General features: G+C 40.1%; 1 protein-coding gene across 4 annotated transcripts in view; it reads left to right on the top strand.

The window, feature by feature from the left end:
* Positions 1-18,541, top strand: part of sulf1 (sulfatase 1) — a 308,830-nt gene that overhangs the window by 113,059 nt on the left and 177,230 nt on the right. For all 4 annotated transcript variants that reach the window (XM_043689229.1, XM_043689233.1, XM_043689232.1 and 1 more), the window contains exon 3: positions 15,454-15,496. The gene's annotated coding sequence lies outside the window, so the exon portion shown is untranslated. The remainder of the gene's footprint in view (positions 1-15,453; positions 15,497-18,541) is intronic.

Below are 18,541 nucleotides of genomic sequence, written 5' to 3'. Positions count from 1 at the left end.
TGAGGGTTAGTGCCAGGAAACTAAATGAAAGCTTCTGATTTGTTGTAATAATTCAACTCTTTCAGCTAATGTCTTTGAGGGAAAGATTGTTGACATTGCATCTGAATAAGATTAAAACCAATTTAGACCAATTGAAAGAATTGTCTTACAGACTAGTCAAGCAACAATGCAATAAGTAGCCAAATTGTACTGTCAACTTCATACCATTCCAAACTTTGACTACTTCCTGATCCACCAGACAGTCCAAAATCACACCGATCAAATCTGTGCATTTTCATGACGGTCTCTTGACGGGTGACAGGAAGGAGAGCATTAATTAACATTCCCATCGTCAAGCATGTTGCAGCCCTGACTGCAAGGTTGAAGTTTTTGAAAGTTATCTTAAAAAATGTCAATGGGTGATTCTAATCTGCCTTCATCTGAGGTTCCTAGCATGTCCTATCCAGATCTTCCAGTGTCTAGTTAGGTGAAGTTTAGACGTAACCCACAATGGTATGTCTCGGGATCTACAGAGTCATGTTGCACTGATTCAGAGAATTGCCTGGTAAGTTTAAACTTCTGGTGGGTTAAGAGCATTTCTCGATTATAAAAAAAAATTCTGATGGGTATTCCTCAGCTCCTGCGGATCCTGCGTGCTTGTCTCTAACTCTGAGTTAAAGTGGAAGACTTGGGATAGATCAGATGCTGGTTTGTATTCAAGGAAATGTTGGACAGTTTAAAATAGAGTGGCTAACTTGTAGATAACGATATAACATACTCTCTGTCCTACCATCCCCACCCATCCTCAAACTGTCTAACGGACCCTGACTTTCCAATCTTTTACCCCCTTAAACTCTCAACTCCAACTTGATTCCTTCCTGTCCCAACGTCTACTGAGATTTGTTATACTGATTCCTGGGCTGAAGAAGTTACCTTATGAAGAAAGCTGGGACACATTAGATCTCTTTGAAATTTGGAAGAATGAGAGGTGATATTATTGAAACATATGATTTTTAGGGGGCTTGATAAGAGTAGTTGTTGTAAGGACATTTCCTCTTCTGGGAAAGACCCATCAGTTGCCTAGACGGGTACAGCTGAATTGACATTCAAGAAGTTTGACCTTAGTAAGGATAGAATATTCTTTATCAATCCACCCGCCAATCTTCCACAGTCACTCGTTAGGTATGATCTACAGAATGCACTCAAACTGAATTGAAGAGCTAAGAGCAGGAGTAGACAATTCAGCCACTTACATGATTTGGTAAAGTCATGCTGGAAAAGCGCAGCAGGTCAGGCAGCATCCAAGAAACAGGAGAATCGACATTTTGGGCATAAGCCCTTCTTCAGGAATCCTGAAGCCCTTCCTGAAGAAGAGCTTATGCCCGAAACGTCGATTCTCCTGTTCCTTGGATGCTGCCTGACCTGCTGCGCTTTTCCAGCAACACATTTTCAGCTCTGATCTCCAGCATCTGCAGTCCTCACTTTCTCCTTGGTAAAGTCATGGCTGATCTCATCTTGACCTCTCCACTTTCTTGCCTGCATTCCAAAACCCAATCCATTTCTAAGTAAAAATCTATCTACCTTCTCTTTAAATTTACTCAGTGGCCCAGCATTCATCACACTATGGGTAGTGAATTCTATAAATTAATAAAACTTTGAGAGAAATAGTTTCTCTTTATCTCTCACAAATTTGCCAATGTTCATCCTAAAGCAATGACCCCTCATTCTATATTTGCACATGAGAAAACATCTTTTCCAGGTCTACCTTTATATTAAAAATTGTGGGTGTTGCTGGCTGGCCATTATATATATATATCTCTCTCCTCTCATTCTTCTAAAATCAAGAGAGTATAGGCCTAAACTGGGCAATCTCTTCACAAGAGAAATCCCTCATCTCTGGAATCAATCCAGTGAATATCATCTGAATTGCCAACAATACTCCTGTATGCCTCCTCAAGTTAGGGGAATGAAACAGTACACTATACTCCAGGTACAGTTTCACTAATACCTTGTACATTTGCAGAAAAGCTTCCCTACTTTTATACTCTAATAACAATAAATGCCAAAATTCCATTTGCTTTCCTTATTACCTGCTGTAACTGCATATAAAATTATGAAGTGAATAGCTAAGATAGAAGCAGAGAGGATGTTTCCATTGGCAGGTGAAACTTGGACAAGAGGGCATAGCCTCAAAATTGGGGTGAGCAGATTTAGGGTAGGAACTTCTTCGCCCAGAGGGTTGTAAATCTATGGAATTCCTTGCCCAGTGAAGTAGTTGACACTCCTTCAGTAAACGTTTTTAAAGCTAGCATAGATTTTTTTTGAACAATAAAGGAATTAAGGGTTACGGTGAGAGCGTGGGGAAGTGGAACTGAGTCCATAATAAGGTCAGCCATGATCTTATTGAATGGCGGAGCAGACTTGAAGGGTCAGATGGCCTATTCTTGCTCCTAGTTCTTATGTACTGGGTCCCAGATCACTCTGCACTGAAGTTTCTGTCCATTTCGATAATAAGCTGCCTTTCTGTTTATCTGATCGAAATGAATAATCTCACGCTTATTTACATTAAACTTCATCTGACAAATTTTGGCCCATTCACCTAACTTACCATATCCATTTGTAAATATATCATTTCTTTGTCTATTCTAAGTGTCGTTGGCTAACTTGGCAACAGTACTTTACATCTCCACATCCAAGTCATTAATATAGATTGTAAATAGTTGGTGCTCAAGGACTAACACTATAGCACCTGGGTCTCTATATCTTGCAAACCAGAATAAGATCAATTTGTCCCAACACTTTGCTTTCTGTTGTTTAGCTAATGCTTTTTCCAACCTAATGAATTACCCCAATCCCATGTGATCCTGCATTGTGTATTAACCTTTTGTGTTGGCACCTTATCAATGCATTCTGGATGTCCAGATGTACTATAGGATCCCGATTATACACTTGGCAAAGTACATAGAGTCATAGATATGTGCAGCACGGAAACAGACCCTTCAGTCCAACTTGTCCATGCCGACCAGATATCCAAACCCAATCTAGTCCCACCTGCCAGCACCCGCCCCATTTCCCTCCAAACCCTTCCTATTCATATACCCATCCAAATGCTTTTTAAATGTTGTAATTGTAAGAGCCGCCACCATTTTCTCTGGCAACTCATTCCATACACATACCACCCTTTGAGTGAAAAAGTTACCTCCTAGGTCTCTTTTATATCTTTTCCCTCTCACCCTAAATCTACGCACTCTCGTTCTGGACTCCCCCGTCCCAGGGAAAAGACTTTGTTTATTTATCCTATCCATGCCCCTCATGATTTCATAAACTTCTATAAGGTCACCCCTCAGCCTCCAACGCTCCAGGGAAAACAGCCCCAGCCTGTTCAGCCTCTTCCCCCATAGCTCAAATGCTTCAATCCTGGCAACATCCTTGTAAATCTTTTCTGAACCCTTTCAAGTTTCACAACATCTTTCCAATAGGAAGGAGACCAGAATTGCACGCAAGATTCCAACAGTGGCCTAACCAATGTGCTATACAGCCGCAACATGACCTTCCAATTCCTCTACTCAGTACTCTGACCAATAAAGGAAAGCATTCCAAACGCCTTCTTCACCATCCTATCTACCTGCGTCTCCACTTTCAAGGAGCTATGAACCTGCACTCCAAGGTCTCTGTTCAGCAACACTCCCTAGAACCTTACCATTAAGTGTATAAGTCCTGCTAAGATTTGCTTTCCCAAAATACAGCACCTCACATTTATCTGAATTAAACTCCATCTGCCACTTCTCAGCCCATTGGCCCATCTGGTCCAGATCCTGTTGTAATCTGAGGAAACCTTCTTTTCTGGCCACTACACCTCCAATTTTGGTGTCATGAGCAAACTTACTAACTATACCTCTTGTGCTCACATTCAAATTATATAAATGATGAAAAGTAGTGGACCCAGCACTAATCCTTGTGGCACTGCACTGGTCACGGCCTCCAGTCAGAAAAACTACCCTCCACCACCACCCTCTGTCTTCTACCTTTGAGCCAGTTCTGTATCCAAATGTCCATATTACAGTCTTGCTCACCAGTCTCCCATGGGGAACCTTGTTGAACTCCTTAATGGAGTCCATATAAATCACCTTGACTGTTCTGCCTTCATCAATTCTCTTTGTTACTTCTTCAAAAAAAACTCAATCAAGTTTGTGAGACATGATTTCCCACGCATAAAGCCATGTTAACTATCTCTAATCATTCCTTGCTTTTCCAAATACATGTACACCCTGTCCCTCAGGATTCCCTCTAACAACTTGCCTGCCACCGACATCAGGCTCACTGGTCTATAGTTCCCTGGCTTGTCCTTACCACCCTTCTTAAACAGTGGCACCACGTTAGCCAACCTCCAGTCTTCCGGCACCTCACCTGTGACTATCAATGATACAAACATCTCAAGAAGAGGCCCAGCAATCACTTCCCTGGCTTCCCATAGAGTTCTAGGGTACACCTGATCAGGTCAGGCTCTCTGCCTTTATTCCTGATGAAGGGCTTTTGCCCGAAACGTTGATTTTGCAGGCTCTCTGTCTTTATTCCTGATGAAGGGCTTTTGCCCGAAATGTCCATTTTGCAGGCTCTCTGCCTTTATTCCTGAAGAAGGGCTTTTGCCCGAAACGTCGATTTTGCTGCTCGTCGGATGCTGCCTGAATTGCTGTGCTCTTCCAGCACCACTGATCCAGAATCCGTTTAGTATATGCCCCATCTCCTGCGGCACGACACAAAGGCCGCCTTGCTGATCTTTGAGGGGCCTATTCTCTCCCGAGTTACTCTTTTGTCCTTAATGTATTTGTAAAAACCCTTTGGATTTTTCTTAACTCTATTTGCCAAAGCTATCTCATGTCCCCTTTTTTCCCTCCTGATTTCTCTTTTAAGTATACTCCTACTGCCTTCATACTCTTCTAAAGATTCACTCAATCTATCCTGTCTATACTTGACATGTGCTTCCTTTTTTTTCTTAACCAAACCCTCAATTTTTTTAGTCATCCAGCATTCCCTCCACCTACCAGCCTTTCCTTTCACCGTGACAGGAATATACTTTCTCTGGACTTTCATTATCTCATTTCTGAAGGCTTCTCATTTTCCAGCTGTCCCTTTACCTACAAACATCTGACCCCAATCAGCTTTTGAAAGTTCTTGCCTAATACCGTCAAAATTGGTCTTCCTCCAATTTAGAACTTCAACTTTTAGATCTTATCTATCCTTTTCCATCACCATTTTAAACCCAGAATAATTATGGTCGCTGGCCCCAAAGTGCTCCCCTACTTACACCTCAGTCACCTGCCCTGCCTTATTTTCCAAGAGTAAGTCAAGTTTTGTACATTCTCTATTTGGTACATCCACATCCTGAATCAGAAAACTTTCTTGTACACACTTAACAAATTCCTCTCCATCTCAACCCTTGATGCTATGACAGTCCCAGTCTATGTTTGGAAAGTTAAAATCCCCTACCATAACCACCCTATTATTCTTACAGATAACTGAGAACTCCTTATAAATTTGTTTCTCAGTTTCCCCCTGACTATTAAGGGGTCTATAATACATCTTCAAAGAACTTGACCAAATTAGTCAAACAAGATTTGCCCTTCATAAAACCACGCTTAATGAAGGTTGATTCAGTAGGGCCTTCATACTGCGTGATCTAGCTCACCAAAAAGATAAGAATAACAATGTCACATCGGATTATTAATTTCTTCCAAATCACCATCATGACCTAGGCATATATTATTGTTTCTTTATTATTGCGTTCATAAGGAGAGCTTCATAACCAGTGGCAAGAGGAAGAACACAGCATCACAAGGACTTCAGTACTTGGAGAAGAACTACCATCAATTATTAGGACAATTGGGATGGACAATAATGGTCAAAGGATGCTTTATTTTACATTATTTAATGTTAGACTGAATCAGTTTTAATTGATATTTCAAAAAGTCAGGCAAAATGAAAGAAGTAGTAAAGGTAGTCCTGATAATAAAGGCAGATATAAGGGCAATAGTGAGAAGGATTTTCGTTCAGAAGAGTAGGAAAAGAATCATGCAGGAGATAAAGAAGAGACAGAAAAGAGTAACTAGAGTAGTTTACGGGTTCCCATAAAAGTAGTGATATTGTTAGCAAAGTGTGTTAATCAAGTAAAAGGCGTTCATAACAAAGGTATAATGCAATAAATGTGAGGACTTTATCTTCATATTGGCAAATCAAATTGGTTTGGGTGATAAATTCATAGAATACATTGAGAAACATTCATAGAACAATACACCATGGAACAAAACAGGAAAGATACATTTTTAGATCTTGAGCAAAGAGATATGATTAATTTGAGTTCATGTAGTAAGGAATCATTCATGGAAGGTTGAGTGTAATATGACAGAATTTCATGTTAATGTCAGCAATAATGTTCTTGCTTCCAAAACGAGAGGATCAAATTTACTTCAAGTTATGAGAAATGAATCAGTCAGCAGTTGAAAAATAAAAGGCATGACAATCAATTATGTAAGTATTTCATTATTCTCAAGAGAATAGTGAGAAGTAAAAAGTCCATGGTTGAGAAGTGGATATTTGTGGATAACTAAAAAGAGGAAAGGATAGCATTAGACTAGACAAGGTTCCGCATGGTAGACTGGTTATAAGGTTAGATCACATAGGATCCGGGGGAGCTCGCCAAATGGGGTACAAAATTGCTTTGGAGATAGGAGACAGAGGGTGGTAGTAGAAGGTTGTTATTTGGACTGGAGGCCTGTTGCCAGTGAATTGGCGCAAGGATCGGTGCTGGGTGCACAGTTGTCTGTTATTTATATAAATGATTTAGATGAGGGTATAGGAGACATGACTAGTGAGTTTGCAGATGACACCAGAATTTGTGGTATAGTGGACAGTGAAAAAGGTTATCTAAGCGTACAATGGGATCTTGATCACCTGGGCCAGTGGACTGATGAATGGCAAATGGAGTTTGATTTAAATAAGTGCATGGGTTGGCATTTTGGTAAGACAAACAGGGGCAAAACTTATGCAATTAATGGTCGAGACCTGGGGAGTGTTGTCAAACAGAGATATCTAGGGGTGCAAGAACATAGTCCCTTGAAAGTGGTGTCATAGATAGGATGATGAAGAAGACATTTGGCATTCCTGCTTTCATCAGTCAGAGCATTTGAGTACCGAATTTGGGATGTCATGTCATGGCTATACAATACATTGGTTAGGCCACATTTGGAGTATTGCATACAATTTTAGCTGCCCTGCTATAGGAAGCAAGTTATTCAACTGGAAAGAGTGCAAAAAAGCTTTAGAAGGATGTTACCGAGACTGGAGGGTCTGAATTTTAAGGAGAGGCTGGATAGACTGGGAATTTTTTCACTGGAACGTGGGAGGCTGAGTGTTGACCTTAGAGAGGTTTTAGAAAATTTTGGGAAGATTTGTAGCTCTGGTTGAGGATCTGTATGTAGGTTTGCTTGCTGAGCTGGAAGGTTCGTTTTCAAACGTTTCATCACCATACTAGGTAACATCTTCAGTGAGCCTCCAGATGAAGCACTGGTGGTGTAGCCCTCTTTCTATTTATAGGCTTGGGTTTCCTTAAGTTGGTGATGTCATTTCCTATGGTGCTGTCATTTCCTATGGTGATGCCATTTCCTGTTCTTTTTCTCAGGGTGTGGTAAACGGGATCCAAGTCAATGTGTTTGTTGATAGTGTTCTGGTTGGAATGACGTGCTTCAAGGAATTCTTGTGCGTGTCTCTGTTTCACTTGTCCAAGGATGGATGCGTTGTCCCAATCGAAGTGGTGTCCTATCTCATCTGTATGTAAGGATACTAGTGAGAGTGGGCCATGCCTTTTTGTGGCTAGGTGATGTTCATATATTCTGGTGGCTAGTTTTCTGCCTGTTTGTCCAATGTAGTGTTTGTTATAGTTCTTGCAAGGTATTTTGTAAATGACATTAATTTTGCTTGTTGTCTGTGTAGAGTCTTTCAAGTTCATTAGCTGCTGTTTTAGTGTGTGTTGGGTTTGTGGGCTATCACGATGCCAAGGGGTCTGAATAGTCTGGCAGTTATTTCCGTGATGTCTTTGATGTAGGGGAGAGTTGCTAGGATTTCTGGACATGTTTTGTTTGCTTGTTTGGGTTTGTTGCTGAGAAATTGGTGGACTATGTTCATTGGGTACCCATTCTTCTTGAATACACTGTATAGGTGATTTTCTTCTGCTCTGCGTAGTTGCTGCAGTGTGTGGTGGCTCGTCAAAATAATGTTCTAATGCAGCTTCGTTTGTGGATGTTGGGACGACAGCTTCTGTAGTTCAATATTTGGTCCGTGTTGTTGTTTTCCTGTAGACGCTGGTTTGAAGTTCCCATTGGCTGTTTGCTCTACTGATACATCTAGGAATGGCAGTTTGTTGTTGCTTTCCTCCTCTTTGGAGAATTTTATGCCAGTAAGGATATTATTGATGTCTTGAAGGTATCCTTTAGTTTGTTTTGCTTAGTCATCCATGTAGTGGACCCAAAGTTTGGGTTGGATATTTAGCTGTTTGTTCAAGTCTCTGCATTACTGCATCTGCTAAGCAATATATCAATATCCTGATATTGGGGATCCCATGGGTTTGTCTGTAGGTTTTATTGTTGAGGTGACGTGGGTGGTAAGGCATAGCTCCACTAGCTTGAAGATACTATCCTTGCTGATGAAGTTGGTAGTGTTTGGTGTATGTGTCTTTGGTTCTTCTAATAGTGTAGTCAGGGTTTCCTTGGCCAGGTTGATGTTGATGGATATGAGCAGGGCTGTTACGCCAAAGGAGACCATTATTTCATCCTCTTCTTTCTTGGTGTCTTTGTGGTCTTTAGGAATTCTTGGGTGGAGTGGATGGAGTGGCGTGAGTCTCCTACTAAGTGTTTTAGTCTTTGATGTTGCTTCTTGGCCAATCTATGAGTTAGTGTTCCAGGTAGCGAGACTGTGGGTCTGAGGGAGGCTTCTGATTTGAATTTTGTGTAATCTGTAGAAGCGTGGTGTAATGGATCCATCTGGTTTCATTTTTTGGAAGTCAATCTTATTTATTTATTTACTTATTTCTCCAAATTTCTGAAATTTTTTGAGTAGGGCTGTGATTTGGTTTTCTAGTTGTGGGGCCGGGTCTATCGCCACTTGTTGGTAAGTATTCGTATTTGCAAGTAGTGCGTTTGCTTTCTCAATGTAGCCTCTTTGATTTAAAATGACTGTCAAGTGTCCTTTGTCTATAGGTAGGATAATAATGTTTTTATCGTTTTTTAGTCTTTCTAGTGTTTTCCTTTCTTGTGTATTGAGTGTATTTCCTTCCTTTTTCCTGCTTAATTTTGGTGCGGCTGCCTGTCTGATGGTTTGGTGGGTTTCTTCTGTGAGTTGGTTGTCTTTCAGTGTTGTTTCTACTGCTGCTAAGAAATCTTTCTTGTCCGCATCCTGGAAGTTGTAATTTAAATTAGAGAGGTGTATAAAATTATAAGAGGTATAGATAAGGTGAATGGCCAAGGTCTTTTCCTCAGGGTAAGAAAGTCCAAAACTAGAGGGCATTGGTTTGAAGTGAGAGATGAAAGATTTAGAAGGGACCTGAGGGGCAACATTTTTGCACAGAAGGTGGTGTATGGAATGAGCTGCCAGAGGGGTAGAGGTGAATGCAATTACAACATTTAAAAGACATTTGAACAGGGTACTAGATAGGAAGGATTTAGAGGGATATGGACCAACTACAAACAAATTGGACTAGTTCACTTTAGTAAACTTGGTTGGCATGGACGATTTGGGCTGATGGGTCTGTTCCCATACCGTGTGACTCCGTGACTCCATGACTCTGATTAAAAGAAGAGGATTATTATGTTGCCCAGATCAATTATACGTTTGGGACTTGAGTGTATTTTGTAAACCAACAAAGGATGGCCAGAAAATGATAAGGAAGAATAAAATACAACATAAAAATAAATGTCAAGAGCTTGCCAGGTGCAAAATTGAAGAGATTTGTAACTAAATATGGGTCCTTTGGAGCTGAGACAGGAGAAATTATAATGAGAAAGAAATGACAAAGAAGATAAACAAATATTTTGTGTCATTCTTCACAGGAGATCATGAAAAAGATCTTATCAGAAACAGAGCAGATTCAAGGCTCATAGAAGACACAGAAAATTAATTAGTATTAGTACAGAAAATGTACTTGAAAAATTAATGGGACAAAAAGCCAACAAATCTCATGTACCTGGCCTATATTCTACAGTTCTAAAAGAGGTAGCTGTCAAAATTGTTGAAGCATTTATTTTAATACTCCTTGTAATATTCTTTGTAATAATTTGGAGGTGTCCCAGTGTATTTGTGGGTAACCAATATAGTATTGCTTTTCAAGAAAAAGAGCAGACAGGACAATTGTTTGACCTAAGTCATTGTGAAAATGCTGGAATATATTATTAAAGATGTGGTAACAGGGCAGATAGAAAATCATAATTATGATTAGTACATTTATCATGGCTTCATGAAAGAGGAACTATGTGTGATCAATCTGTTAGGTTTTTGGAGAATAGATCTGTAGGATGGATAAAGGGAGATGGCGGATGTCGTATTTATGGATTTTCAAAAAACTTTCAAACGGTATGGGGCCATGAGATTGTTGGGAATGAATTTAATATATTTGTATAAATTGGTTAAAAGACAGAAAAAGCAGGATGCAAAAATAAACAGGTCATTTTCAGGTTGGCAGGCTGTTAGCAGTGATTCTCATGAGAATCGGTTTTTGAGCTTCATTTGGAACTGCTCTTTATTTATTAAATAGTATTGTGGAACGTCAAAGATCACACAGGGCTCTTTTTAAATATCCCATTCAAAAGCTTTACCTTAGATATCAAAGTACTCCCTCATTGTTGCACTGAAGTGCAAGGCTAGTTCTGGAGTGCAGCTTATCCCCACACTATTTTGACTTGGAACAAAATGTCATCTTTGAGCTAGTACTGACATTTGTTACATACAAGCCATGTCCAAATGACTCCTCTTCATGCTTCAGAGCTCCTAACAACAAAAGGCCTTTGTGCAAAATTCAAGTCTCAATTATAAGTGAGTTTCTCGCAAAAATGGGAAATGGTAAAAGGAAGTTACCATAGTTCTTTAATTCTTGTACCAGAATGCTTAATGACAAGTTAATTTCCATTAGACCACAAGGCCATAGGAAATAGGAACAGGAATAGGCTATTCAGCCCTTTGATATTGGCTCCACCATTCATTAGGATCATGGCTGATGTGACACTCCTTGTCCACGTTCCTGTCCTTTTACACCAAATCATTGATTCCCCCAATAATCAAGAATATATCTACTTCAGTCCTATCTCACAAGGACTGCTCCCCGTGGTTCTTGGTAGCAAGGACTCACCACCCTCTGAGAGACGAAATTCCTCCTCACCTTAGTCTAAATTGGCACCCCTTTGTTCTTGTGACTATGCCCTCTGGTCCTAAACTCTCCCATGAGGGGGAATATACTCTCAGCATTTACTGTACTAAGCCCTGTAAGAATCCTATTTGGTTCAATAAGATCACTTCTCATTCTTCCGTTACAATGAGTAGAGTCCCCATGGTAAGCCTGTGGGGAATGTTGTTGAACAAAGAGACCTAGGGGTGCAGCGGTATAGTTCCTTGAAAGTGGTGCTGCTGGTAGAAAAGATGATGATGAAGGCATTTGGCACACTTGCCTTCATTGGTCAGAACATTGAGTACAGGAATTGGTATGTCATTTTGCAGCTGTACAGGACATTCGTGAGGCCACTTGCAGAACACTGCATACAATCCTGGTCACCCTTCAGTAGGAAAGATGTTGTTAAACTTGAGAGGGTACAAGGATGTTGGCAGCACTGGAGGGTTCAAGCGAGAGGGAGAGGCTAAATAAGCTGAGGCTATTTTTCCATGGAACTTTAGAGGATGAGGGGTAACCTTATAGAAGTTTATAAAATCATGAGGGGCATGGATAGGGTGAATTGACAACGTCTTTCCCATAGGATGGGGGAGTCCAAAACTAGAAGGCATTTGTTTAAGGTGAGAAGGGAAGGATTTAAAATTGACCAAAGGGGTAACTTTTTCACACAGAGGCGGGTACATGTATGGAACAAACTGCCAAGGGAAATGGTGGAGGTGCGTAGAATTACTGCATTCAAAAGGCATCTGGAGGTGTACATGAATAGGAAGAGTTTAGAGGGATAAGTACGAAATGCTGGCAAATGGGGTTAGGTCAGATTGGGACGCACTGGTCCAAAGGGTCTGTTTTGTATGATTCTTTATGTATTGTTTCCAGCAGCAGTCATCAGTGATTCAGTTAAACAAGGATTTGTGAGACCATATCTTGAAAACTGTGTACAGTTTTGGTCTGATTATTTAAGGAAGGATGTAAAAACATTGGAGGCAGTTCAGTAGAGGTTTACTAGGTTGGTACCAGGAATGAGCAGGTTGTTTTATAAAGGTAGATTGGATGGGGTTTGTTTGTTTCTAATGGGATTTAGAAGAGTGAGGAGTGAGTTAATTGAAGTCGATAAGACCCTGAATGGTTTTAAGAACATGGACGTGGAAGGGATATTTCCTCTTCTGGGTCACTCCAAAGCTAAGGGGCACTGCTTCAAAATTAGGGGCTGCCCTTACAGGACAAGGATGAGAAGGAATTCAATTTTTGTTTTTTGTCATGTGAGTGTTGTGCGATTTAAGATCTCACTGCCTTAGAAGATGGTGGAGGTGGGATCATTGAATATTTTTAAGACTGACAAAGACAGGTTGTTGTTAGGCAAGAGAATCAAAGGTTATCTGGGTGGATGGGAACGTGAAATTCAAAGCACAAACAATACAGATCGGCCAAGATCTTATTGAATTGCAACGCTGGCTTGAGGGGCTAAATGGTCTACTTCTGCTTCTAACCTATGTGTTCATTTGGGGGTTGGTTAGCTCATTTGGCTGGCTGGAGAGTGAAGCCTGTGTGGGTTCAATTCCCATAGCAGGCAATGTGACCATGAAGGTCCGACCTTCTCAACCGTGTCCTTCACCTGAGGTGTGGTGACCACCACCAGCCATCTGTCTGTAACGAGAGAGCAGCCGTATGATCTATGGTAGTATGACAATGTTACCTATATGTTTGTATGAGCATCTGCGTTTCTGATTATTAACAACTTGCAAATTTTAACAGTAAAATTTGCTACTATCCTTCTCAGTGACTACTTTCTCCAAGTGAGAGCTAATAGCTTTGCTTGTTGGATGTCTGAAATATGTAATAGTTATTTACAAAGTGGGTATGTGAAACGACAAAAAAAAACCCAAAGTTAGTAGGTCTGCTGATAGAAGATTAAAATCGTATCAACATTTTAGGGCAGATAGAGAAAATGATGTGTGACTTTACAGGACCTGGTTACCTGAGAATATTGTCAATGTTTGGCCAGTCATATTTGGTTATTAATGAGGTCTAAAGTGATTAGTGGGACCTGTCTCTGGAGATGCTGATGCTTTCTCATTCACTCAAAATAATCCTGCAAGTCAGTGCCTTTTTGGTTACTGGGTTGGCAAGTACGAGAAACTTTCCAGTTCTTTATGATGGTAAATCATTCAGTTTGATTTGGTTACATTCCAGCATTACGTATGGGGAAATTGAAAACCATGGCCCTAGCCAACTTGGATGGGGAAGGTCAGAGAGAGTGTGTATTCCATATGTAGCAAACAAAATGAGACTCTGACGATCATTCTTGAGTCTTTCAGTAAGTTGACTTGGAAGCTGTTAATGAGTTTCCATACATGTCAGGTTGACCAAAAAGGTAAGATTTTATTTTTAGTTTTGAAAGCTTTGGATAATAAATTTAATTGAAGTGATGTTTTCTGTGTAAGTTCTTTGATCTTTGATTTACTGCTTTATTCTGCTTTTCATTTGAATCATTTTCCATTTCAGCGTTTTCCTCTTCTCTTCCCGTGGTAGTCTGTTTATACTTACAGGGGGTCCCTGATTTACGAATGTCCAACTTACGTGCTTATGAATGCAATCCCATACAGGGATGTATTTTTAAAGACCTGACATATGAACATTTCCTGTACGTAAGAACAGCTGCTTTCCATTGTCCAGCAGTGTGTTCTGACTTGTGTACAAATTGATTTGCGAATGGACTCCAGAACGGACCCTGTTTGCAACCCTGGGATTGCCTGAACTTACAATTGTCTGTTGCCTGTTGCGAGCTTCGTATCTTTCAATGTGATACAACTAAAAACAGAAATAGCTGCCTGCACTCTGCCACCAGCAACAATATCAACGATGCATACCAGTAATACATTGATTAATTGATCAGTATGCATCTTGACATCTGGATTGTTGACATTTCCTTGAACCCTGCTGATGATACCAGTACCACCTTTCTACAGGACTAAATTGATTTTAGGACATGTACCAGGTACTTGCCACAAGACTGCAGGAGATCAGGCACAGAAGTTGATTTCTTCTTGAAGTAATTAGATCATTAGAAATAAAATATGAAAAATAAAATGATATTCTCAACAAAATTGTTTGTTTTTGTGTGCCAAGCCACCCATGGCGATTTTCATTACGAAGTAGTAAGCCTTCTAATTCCAACACAAAGAAACAATGTCAGCTGTGTGGAGCTATGAGCTGTAGGTGAAAGTAAAGAAGAAAAGGGAGAGTGACCTCTAAACTTGAAATAGTTTAAATGAGAATCTTCAGTGTTGGATCAATGCAAATTATCTCTTTAATATTGTTTAGTTTGTGCAAACGTCAATGATCCTCCTCATCTCTACACCAAGTGCCCAAATTTGTTATTTAAGAAAAATATTGATACAAACTTTGTAAAAGTCCTGCCTCAGTTCAGTGTGATTTACTTTCTCATTTGTTAATCTCACTACGCTGTGCCATGGAAATCTGTACACAGGAAGGAAATGGATACTTAAGAAATATGCCACTGTAGCGTATCAGATAAACAGCACTGAATTCAGGAAGCACTTGCAGATGTCCGAGAAAGCAAACTTTCACTTAATTGGGTGCAGATACTGTGGAATAGGATTGCACTTGAAAAGAGCAGGTAATAGGAAGCAGTGTAATAGCTGTATAGCTGCATTTTACATGATGTTAACTGGCTCCAGTTGGAAATTGTTCAAAGGGGCAGGCATGCATGTGCAAGAAGCTGCTGCTTTGATAAAACAGTGAAAACTAAATGAAAGTACAGAGCACTGTGATGACAGCTAGATAGTCAAGTATAGCATTATTAATGACCTTGCAGACCACTTGTGGTTTATGGAATATGAGAGGTATTTATATTTTTGAAGCCTGAGGAGAAAGAGTTGTATTAAATGTCTCCTTCCTGTATCTATCCTATTATTTGCTGTACCCTACCCAATGTTAACTGCTGCTTTCAGTTCATGTTGTGGCATGATTCCAGCAACCAATACTAAGCACAGAAATTGAAACTGTTGTGATGGCTTTGTGTTTTGCAGTGACTTTTAACAACCAACCTTGATGCATGAACTACTCAACACAGTAAGTAGCCCTTCTATTTGCAATACTCACTACGTTAGTTGATGTACAGATTCAGATTTGGAATGAGACTTTAAACAATATATTTTAACTTTGATCGTTATAAATGGGTTGGCAGAGACTGGGTAAAAAAAAACCCTTGCTTATCTTGATCTTAGCTAATGAAATTTGCATTGTTTATTCAGGTCTTGGTTTCATTCTTAAGATGATTAAGAAAGTGTTTCTTTTATGGAGTCTACTGTGTTAAAATGTGAATGCTATTATATTTTTCTAAGGATGTTTATTTCAACCAGTTATTAACAGTACAGTAGAAGTTGCTTTAGTTTTTATCTAAGCTTGTAAATTCCTGGGTATTATACTTGGTTTCTTCTGAACTTATTGATCTTAAGCTGAGCTTGATTTCCTTGAATTTTTTGATCATGTTTAGGAGAGTCGTTAGTCTGCTCAGCTCAGATTCAAGTCCCATCAACCTAGCTGAAAAGTGCACATATACAACTGCTTAATATTGGCACTTGCTAAAATCATAACATTATAGAATGGTAATAGCGCAGGAAGCCATTTGGTGCATCCTGTCTATTCTCTTCAAGAACAACTTGGCTGGTCCTAGTCCCCTGCTCTTTTCCTGCAGCCGTGCAAGTGTTCTCTCCTTAGAAAGTGGGATATGTGGATGGCTCAGTGGTTAGTACTGCTAACTCACAGCACCAAGGACCTGGGTTCAATTCTAGCCTTCGGTGATTGTGTGGTGTTTGCATGTTCTCTTTGTGTCTGCGTGGCTTTCCTCTGACAGTCCAAACATGTCCATGTTAGGTGGGTTGGCTATGCTAAATTGCCCATAGTGTCTTGGGATGTGTAGACGAGGCGGACTCTTCACTCTTACTTCTCTTAGTATTAATTTCACAGGATGTGGCATCACAGGCTAAGTGGTATTTATTGCCCATTCCTATTTGCCTAGAGGGAGTCAACCACATTGCTTTGAGTCTGGAGTCATATGTAAGCCAGACCAGGTAAGGATGGCAGATTTCCTTCCCTAAAGAACGTGTGAAAGAACCAGATGGATTTTCCCCAACAATGGTTTCCTGGACATCATTAGACTCTTAATGTTAGGTTTTCATTTTTTAATTCAAATTCCACCTTCTGCCATGGTAGGATTTGAACCCAGGCCCCCAGAATGTTACCTGGGTCTCTGGATTTATAGTCTAACTATAATACCACGAGTCCATTTTTGGATTTTTGAGTGCATCCCTGCATCTAGTCCTGGTTATTTCATAACTTTAGGTACAGTCAGCGTTTCTAATACTTGCATTTTATCCATTTTCAGCTCATCCAATATCCTCATTGCCTCTTCTTTTAATGAGGCTTTAGCAGAATCTTATTCTCTGATAAAGACAAATAGAAGTACTCATTCAGTACCCCAACCATGCCCCCTGCCTTGATGTACAAATCCCCTTTGGTCCCTAATCTGCCCATCCCTCAAGTTACTGCCCTTCTACTATTTATGTTCTGACGGAAGATTCTTGGATTCTCTTTAATATTATTTCACACAATTTCACTTCGCATCTCTCAATTCCACTTTCATTTGCCGCTCTGAAATTTATTCAGCCTGATTTTTGCTCATTTTACCAGTCTGCGATCTACCACATGCTCTCTTTCTCTGTTTGTTATCCTCTACCTCTTTTGTCATCCAGGGACCTCTAGATTCGTTTGTCTCACAGCTGTGGCAAAAGTTTCCCCTCTTTAAAAAACAATCCGTTGCTCCATTACGGTTTTGTTTGCCAATTTTTCATTTTAATTTATCCGAACCAGATTTGTTCTTGCCATTGAAAAATAGCTTTTTCCCATTTAATTATTTTCACCCTGGATTGATTCTTGTGTATTTCCACAGTTAATCTAAACCTTATAGCACCGTGATCATTGTTCTTTAAATATTTCCTGACTGAATACTTGATCCAACTGGTTTGCCAGAATCAGATCCAACAATGATGCCTTTTTTGTTGAACCAGAAACATTTCAAAAACACTTCCTTTTCTTATTGTTTACACAATTACAGTTCTATCCCCAGTTATATTAAGGCAACTAAATCCTATTTTACTGCTCTGTATTTTATGAGCTGTCTCCAATTTCCATATAAATTTGCTCCTCAATATCTTTCCCCCCCCCAGTTGATGGCCTTTGGGATACACTTAATAGTTTTTTATTCACTCTATTGTTTCTTAAATCTAACCAAATAAATTCTGTCCATGGCCCTTCTAGGGTCTCTCTCCATGATATTATTGTTAGTCCATGCTGTCAACCCTCTTAATTTCTTTCTTTCCCTATCTTTCCTGAACAGCTTGTATCCAGATATATTTAGAATCCACTCCTGTCCTATTTTTGAGCAAGACCTCTGTTGCTGCCACATTCCCACTGTGCAATCTGCATCTACAGCTCACCAACCTTATTTACCGCACTCCATGCATGAGGCAGCCATGATCTTGTTAAACAGTGGAACAGATTGAAGGGCTGAATGGCCAACTCCTATGTCATGTCATGTGAAGTTAATTCAGAACCAATCCCAACGTTTCAGAAATCCAAAGACCTCTTTTCTGCAGTATCTTGCCAGCCATGCATTTATCTGCTATATCTTCTTATTTCTGTTCTTGCTAGTGAGTGACACCAGGATATTACAATAGACAATAGACAATAGGTGCAGGAGTAGGCCATTCTGCCCTGAAACATGTTTCCTGCTGCCAGAGTGTCCAATCCTTTCATAATCTTTTACATCTCAATCAGATCCCCTCTCAGTCTTTTAAAAGCAAGGGTATACAAGCCCAGTCTCTCCAGTCTTTCAGTGTAAGGTAATCCCGCCATTCCAGGAATTGACTTCGTGAACCTACGCTGCACTCCCTCAATAGCCAGAATGTCTTTCCTCAAATTTGGAGACCAGAACAGCACACAATACTCCAGGTGTGGTCTCACCAGGGCCCTGTACAGCTGCAGAAGAACCTCTTTGCTCCTATACTCACTTACTTCCTTTGAGGTCCTGCATTAGTGTCTTTCTTAGCTCCATAG

This window comes from Chiloscyllium plagiosum, chromosome 4, assembly GCF_004010195.1.
Source record: "Chiloscyllium plagiosum isolate BGI_BamShark_2017 chromosome 4, ASM401019v2, whole genome shotgun sequence".
In the NCBI taxonomy this organism is placed as follows: Eukaryota; Metazoa; Chordata; class Chondrichthyes; order Orectolobiformes; family Hemiscylliidae; genus Chiloscyllium; species Chiloscyllium plagiosum.
The sequence above is the reverse complement of the archived record's forward strand: the minus strand, read 5'-3'. Positions and strand labels throughout refer to the sequence as shown.